Here is a 6,214-nt window from a genome sequence, read left to right as displayed (position 1 = left end):
GAATAACTCTTTTGCGTCTGTCACTAACGCCCAGTAGGTTACAGGTTTGAAGCACGTCACAGTCATTCAGTCATTGAATCCTACTCAGAATACCACAGACAAGGTTAGACCTTCCAGATTCTCTTGAATGCTGCCATCAGGTTCTGCCTATACCACGAAGACTCTGATCTCACGGAATGGTTGGCTCGTTTGTCAGGCGAGCACTCGGTTGTCAGGTGATCAACCATGCATCGTGCAATCAGGAATCCAAGAGATATTCACCAAGCCTCAGATGCTTGTAGAACAAGAATGGTTGTCAGTCACCTTGTTCATGGGTGAGAATGGTGATGGGCGTCAATCATCACCTTCATCATGTTGAAGAACAAGTGATATCTTGGATAAAGAACAAGCGGAATTTGAATGAAAGAACAATAGTAATTGCATTAATACTCGAGGTACAGCAGAGCTCCACACCTTAATCTATGGTGTGTAGAAACTCCACCGTTGAAAATACATAAGCATAAGGTCTAGGCATGGCCGAATGGCCAGCCTCCCAATGATCTAAGAACTAAAATGTCCAAAGATGATCTCCAGATCTAAAAGTGATCAAAAGATTTCTATACAATAGTAAAAGGTCCTACTAATAAGAAACTAGTAGCCTAGGGTGTACAGAAATGGGTAAATGACATAAAAATCCTCTTCCGGGCCCACTTGGTGTGTGCTTGGGCTGAGCAATAAAGCAATTTCGTGTAGAGACTCTTCTTGGAGTTAAACGCCAGCTTTGGTGCCAGTTTGGGCGTTTAACTCCCATTTGGGTGCCAGTTCCAGCGTTTAACGCTGGGATTTCTTGAGGTGACTTTGAACGCCGGTTTGGGCCATCAAATCTTGGGCAAAGTATGGACTATTATATATTGCTGGAAAGCCCAGGATGTCTACTTTCCAACGCCGTTGAGAGCGCGCCAATTGGGCTTCTGTAGCTCCAGAAAATCCACTTCGAGTGCAGGGAGGTCAGAATCCAACAGCATCTGCAGTCCTTTTGAGTCTCAGAATCAGATTTTTGCTCAGGTCCCTCAATTTCAGCCAGAAAATACCTGAAATCACAGAAAAACACACAAACTCATAGTAAAGTCCAGAAAAGTGAATTTTAATTAAAAACTAATAAAAATATACTAAAAACTAACTATATCATATCAAAAACATACTAAAAACAATGCCAAAAAGTATACAAATTATCCGCTCATCACAACACCAAACTTAAATTGTTGCTTGTCCCCAAGCAACTAAAAATCAAATAAGATAAAAAGAAGAGAATATGCTATGAATTCCAAAAACATCTGTGAAGATCAGTATTAATCAGATGAGCGGGACTTTTAACTTTTTGCCTCTGAACAGTTTTGGCATCTCACTCTATCCCTTGTAATTCAGAATGATTGGCTTCTTTAGGAACTTAGAATCCAGATAGTGTTAATGATTCTCTTAGTAAAGTATGATGATTCTTGAACATAGCTATTTATTGAGTCTTGGCTGTGGCCCAAAGCACTCTGTCTTCCAGTATTACCACCGGATACATACATGCCACAGACACATAATTGGGTGAACCTTTTCAGATTGTGACTCAGCTTTGCTAAAGTCCCCAATTAGAGGTGTCCAGGGTTCTTAAGCACACTCTTATTTGCCTTGGATCACAACTTTATTCTTTTTCTTTCTTTTTCTTTCTTTTTCTCTTTCTTTTTTTCGGTTTTTTTTTTTTTTTGAAATGCTTTTTCTTGCTTCAAGAATCATTTTATTGATTTTTCAGATCCTCAGTAACATGTCTCCTTTTTCATCATTCTTTCAAGAGCCAACATTCATGAACCACAAATTCAAAAGACATATGCACTGTTTAAGCATACATTCAGAGAACAAAAAATTGCCACCACATCAAATAATTAAACTATTATAAAATTCAAAATTCATGCAATTCTTTCTTTTATCAATTAGGCACGTTTTTATTTGAAGAAAGGTGATGGACTCATAGGACATTCATAACTTTAAGGCATAGACACTAAGACACTAATGATCATAAGACACAAACATGGATAAACATAAGCATTAAAATTCGAAAAACAGAAGAACAATAACAAGGAAATCAAAGAACGGGTCCACTTTAGTGATGGCGGCTCTTTCTTGCTCTTGAAGATCCTATGGAGTGCTTGAGCTCCTCAATGTCTCTTCCTTGTCTTTGTTGCTCCTCCCTCATGATTCTTTGATCTTCTCTAATTTCATGAAGGATGATGGAGTGTTCTTGATGCTCCACCCTCAGTTGTCCCATGTTGGAACTTAGTTCTCCTAGGGAGGTGTTTAGTTGCTCCCAATAGTTTTGTGGAGGAAAATTCATCCCTTGAGGAATCTCAGGGATCTCATGATGAGTGAGATCTCTTGTGTACTCCATCCTTTTCTTGGTGATGGGCTTGTCCTCATCAATGGGAATGTCTCCCTCTATGTCAACTCCAACTGAATAACAGAGGTGACAAATGAGATGAGGAAAGGCTAACCTTGCCAAGGTGGAGGTCTTGTCCGCCACCTTATAGAGTTCTTGGGCTATAACCTCATGAACCTCTATTTCTTCTCCAATCATGATACTATGGATCATGATGGCCCGGTCTATGGTAACTTCGGACCGGTTGCTAGTGGGGATGATTGAGCGTTGTATGAACTCTAACCATCCTCTAGCCACGGGCTTGAGGTCATGCCTTCTCAATTGGACCGGCTTTCCTCTTGAATCTTGCTTCCATTGTGCGCCCTCTTCACATATGACTGTGAGGACTTGGTCCAACCTTTGATCAAAGTTGACCCTTCTAGTGTAAGGATGCTCATCTCCTTGCATCATAGGCAAGTTGAACGCCACCCTCACACTCTCCGGACTAAAATCCAAGTATTTCCCCCGAACCATAGTGAGATAGTTCTTTGGATTCGGGTTCACACTTTGGTCATGGTTCTTTGTGATCCATGCATTGGCATAGAACTCTTGAACCATCAAGATTCCGACTTGTTGAATGGGGTTGGTAAGAACTTCCCAACCTCTTCTTCGGATCTCATGGCGGATCTCCGGATATTCACCCTTTTTGAGTGAAAAGGGGACCTCGGAGATCACCTTCTTCAAGGCCACAACTTCATAGAAGTGGTCTTGATGCACCCTTGAGAGGAATCTATCCATCTCCCATGACTCGGAGGTGGAAGCTTTGCCTTCCCTTTCCTCTTTTTAGAGGTTTCTCCGGCCTTGGATGCCATAAATGGTTATGGAAAAACGAAAAAAGCAACGCTTTTACCACACCAAACTTAAAATGTTTGCCCGTCCTCGAGCAAAAGAAGAAAGAAGAGAGTAGAAGAAGAAGAAATGAAGAAGAGGGAGATGGTGGTGTATTCGGCCAAGAAGGGGGAAGAAAGGGTGTTTAGGTTGTGTGAAAATGAAGAGTTGAAGAAGGGTATTTATAGGAGAGAGGGGGGTAAAGGTTCGGCCATTATGGGTGGGTTTGGGAGGGAAAGTGGTTTGAATTTGAAGGGTGAGGTTGGTGGGGTTTTATGAAGGATGGATGTGAGTGGTGAAGAGAAAGATGGGATTTGATAGGTGAGGGGTTTTTGGGGAAGAGGTGTTGAGGTGATTGGTGAATGGGGGAAGAAGAGAGAGAGTGATGGTAGGGTCCTGTGGGTCCACAGATCCTGTAGTGTCAAGGAAAAGTCATCCCTGCACCAAATGTTGCTCAAAATCACGTTTTGAGCCATTTCTGGCGTTAAACGCCGGGCTGGTGCCCATTCCTGGCGTTTAACGCCAGGTTTTGCCCTTTACTGGCGTTTAACGCCAGTCTGGTGCCCCTTTCTGGCGTTAAACGCCCAGAATGGTGCCAGACTGGGCGTTAAACGCCCAACAGCTAGCATTACTGGCGTTTGAACGCCAGTTTCTTCTCCTCCAGGGTGTGCTGTTTTTCTTCCTGTTTTTCATTCTGTTTTTGCTTTTTTCATTGTTTTTGTGACTTCTTATGATCATCAACCTACAAAAAAGATAAAATAACAAAAGAAAAATTAATTATAAAACATTGGGTTGCCTCCCAACAAGCGCTTCTTTAATGTCATTAGCTTGACAGAGGGCTCTCATGGAGCCTCAGAAATGCTCAGAACCGTGTTGAAACCTCCCAACACCAAACTTAGAGTTTGAATGTGGGGTTTCAACACCAAACTTAGAGTTTGGTTGTAGCCTCCCAACACCAAACTTAGAGTTTGACTGTGGGGGCTCTGTTTGGCTCTGTTTTGAGAGGAGCTCTTCATGCTTCCTCTCCATGATGATAGAGGGATATCCTTGGGCCTTAAACACCAAGGATTTTTCATTCACTTGAATGATTAATTCTCCTCTGTCAACATCAATCACAGCCTTTGCTGTGGCTAGGAAGGGTCTGCCAAGGATGATGGATTCATCCATGCACTTCCCAGTCTCTAGGACTATGAAATCAGTAGGAATGTACTGGTCTTCAACTTTAACCAGAACATCCTCTACAAGTCCATGAGCTTGTTTTCTTGAATTGTCTGCCATCTCTAATGAGATTCTTGCAGCTTGCACCTCAAAGATCCCTAATTTCTCCATTACAGAGAGGGGCATGAGGTTCACACTTGACCCTAAGTCACACAAGGCCTTTTTGAAGGTCATGGTGCCTATGGTACAAGGTATAGAAAACTTCCCAGGATCCTGCCTCTTTTGAGGCAGTTTCTGCCTAGACAAGTCATCCAGTTCTTTGGTGAGCAAGGGAGGTTCATCCTCCCAAGTCTCATTTCCAAATAACTTGTTATTTAGTTTCATGATTGCTCCAAGGTATTTAGCAACTTGCTCTTCAGTAACATACTCATCCTCTTCAGAGGAAGAATACTCATCAGAGCTCATGAATGGCAGAAGTAAGTCCAATGGAATCTCTATGTCTCATTTTGAGCCTCAGATTCCCAAGGTTCCTCATTGAGGAACTCAGAGGAGAGTGGTGCACGCCCACTGGGGTCTTTCTCAGTGGCGTCTTCTTCCTCTCTTTCCTCTCCATATTCGGCCATGTTGATGGCCTTGCACTCTCCTTTTGGATTTTCTTCTGTATTACTTGGGAGAGTACTAGGAGGGAGTTCAGTAACTTTCTTGCTCAGCTGACCCACTTGTCCTTCCAAATTTCTGATGGAGGACCTTGTTCCATTCATGAAACTTTGAGTGGTCTTTATTAGATCAGAGACCATTGTTGCTAAGTCAGAAGTATTCTGCTTAGAACTCTCTGTCTGTTGCTGAGAAGATGATGGAAAAGGCTTGCCATTGCTAAACCTGTTTCTTCCACCATTATTGTTATTGAAACCTTGTTGAGGTCTCTCTTGATTCTTCCATGAGAGATTTGGGTGATTTCTCCATGAAGAATTGTAGGTATTTCCATAGGGTTCTCCTAGGTAATTCACCTCTTCCATGGAAGGGTTCTCAGGATCATAAGCTTCTTCCTCAGATGAAGCATCCTTAGTACTGTTTGGTGCATTTTGCATTCCAGACAGACTTTGAGAAATCAAATTGACTTGTTGAGTCAATATCTTGTTCTGAGCCAATATGGCATTCAGAGTGTCAATCTCAAGAACTCCTTTCTTCTGACTAGTCCCATTGTTCACAGGATTCCTTTCAGAAGTGTACATGAATTGGTTATTTGCAACCATTTCAATCAATTCTTGAGCTTCTGCAGGCGTCTTCTTCAGATGAAGAGATCCTCCAGCAGAGCTATCCAAGGACATCTTAGATAGTTCAGAGTAACCATCATAGAAAATACCTATGATGCTCCATTCAGAAAGCATGTCTGAAGGACATCTTCTGATTAATTGTTTGTATCTTTCCCAAGCTTCATAGAGGGATTCTCCATCCTTCTGTCTGAAGGTTTGGACTTCCACTCTAAGCTTACTCCATCTTTGTGGTGGAAAGAACTTTGCCAAGAAGGCATTGACTAGCTTTTCCCAAGAGTCCAGGCTTTCTTTAGGTTGAGAATCCAACCATATTCTAGCTCTGTCTCTTACAGCAAAAGGGAATAGCATCAGTCTATAGACCTCAGGGTTAACCCCATTAGTCTTGACTGTGTCACAGATTTGCAAGAATTCAGCTAAAAACTGATGAGGATCTTCCATTGGAAGTCCATGGAACTTGCAATTCTGTTGCATTAGAGAAACTAATTGAGGCTTAAGCTCAAAGTTGTTTGCTCCAATG

General features: G+C 42.1%; 1 non-coding gene across 1 annotated transcript; it reads left to right on the top strand.

Annotated features, from left to right (window-relative positions):
• Window positions 1–5,805: 5,805 nt before the first annotated feature.
• On the top strand, window positions 5,806–5,913 carry LOC130978041 (small nucleolar RNA R71). The gene has a single exon (XR_009085705.1). It is a non-coding gene; the product is annotated as a small nucleolar RNA R71 (small nucleolar RNA).
• Window positions 5,914–6,214: the final 301 nt, after the last annotated feature.

The sequence above is a fragment of the Arachis stenosperma genome, chromosome 4, assembly GCF_014773155.1.
Source record: "Arachis stenosperma cultivar V10309 chromosome 4, arast.V10309.gnm1.PFL2, whole genome shotgun sequence".
Taxonomy (NCBI): Eukaryota; Viridiplantae; Streptophyta; class Magnoliopsida; order Fabales; family Fabaceae; genus Arachis; species Arachis stenosperma.
This window is presented reverse-complemented; position numbering and strand designations above follow the sequence as displayed.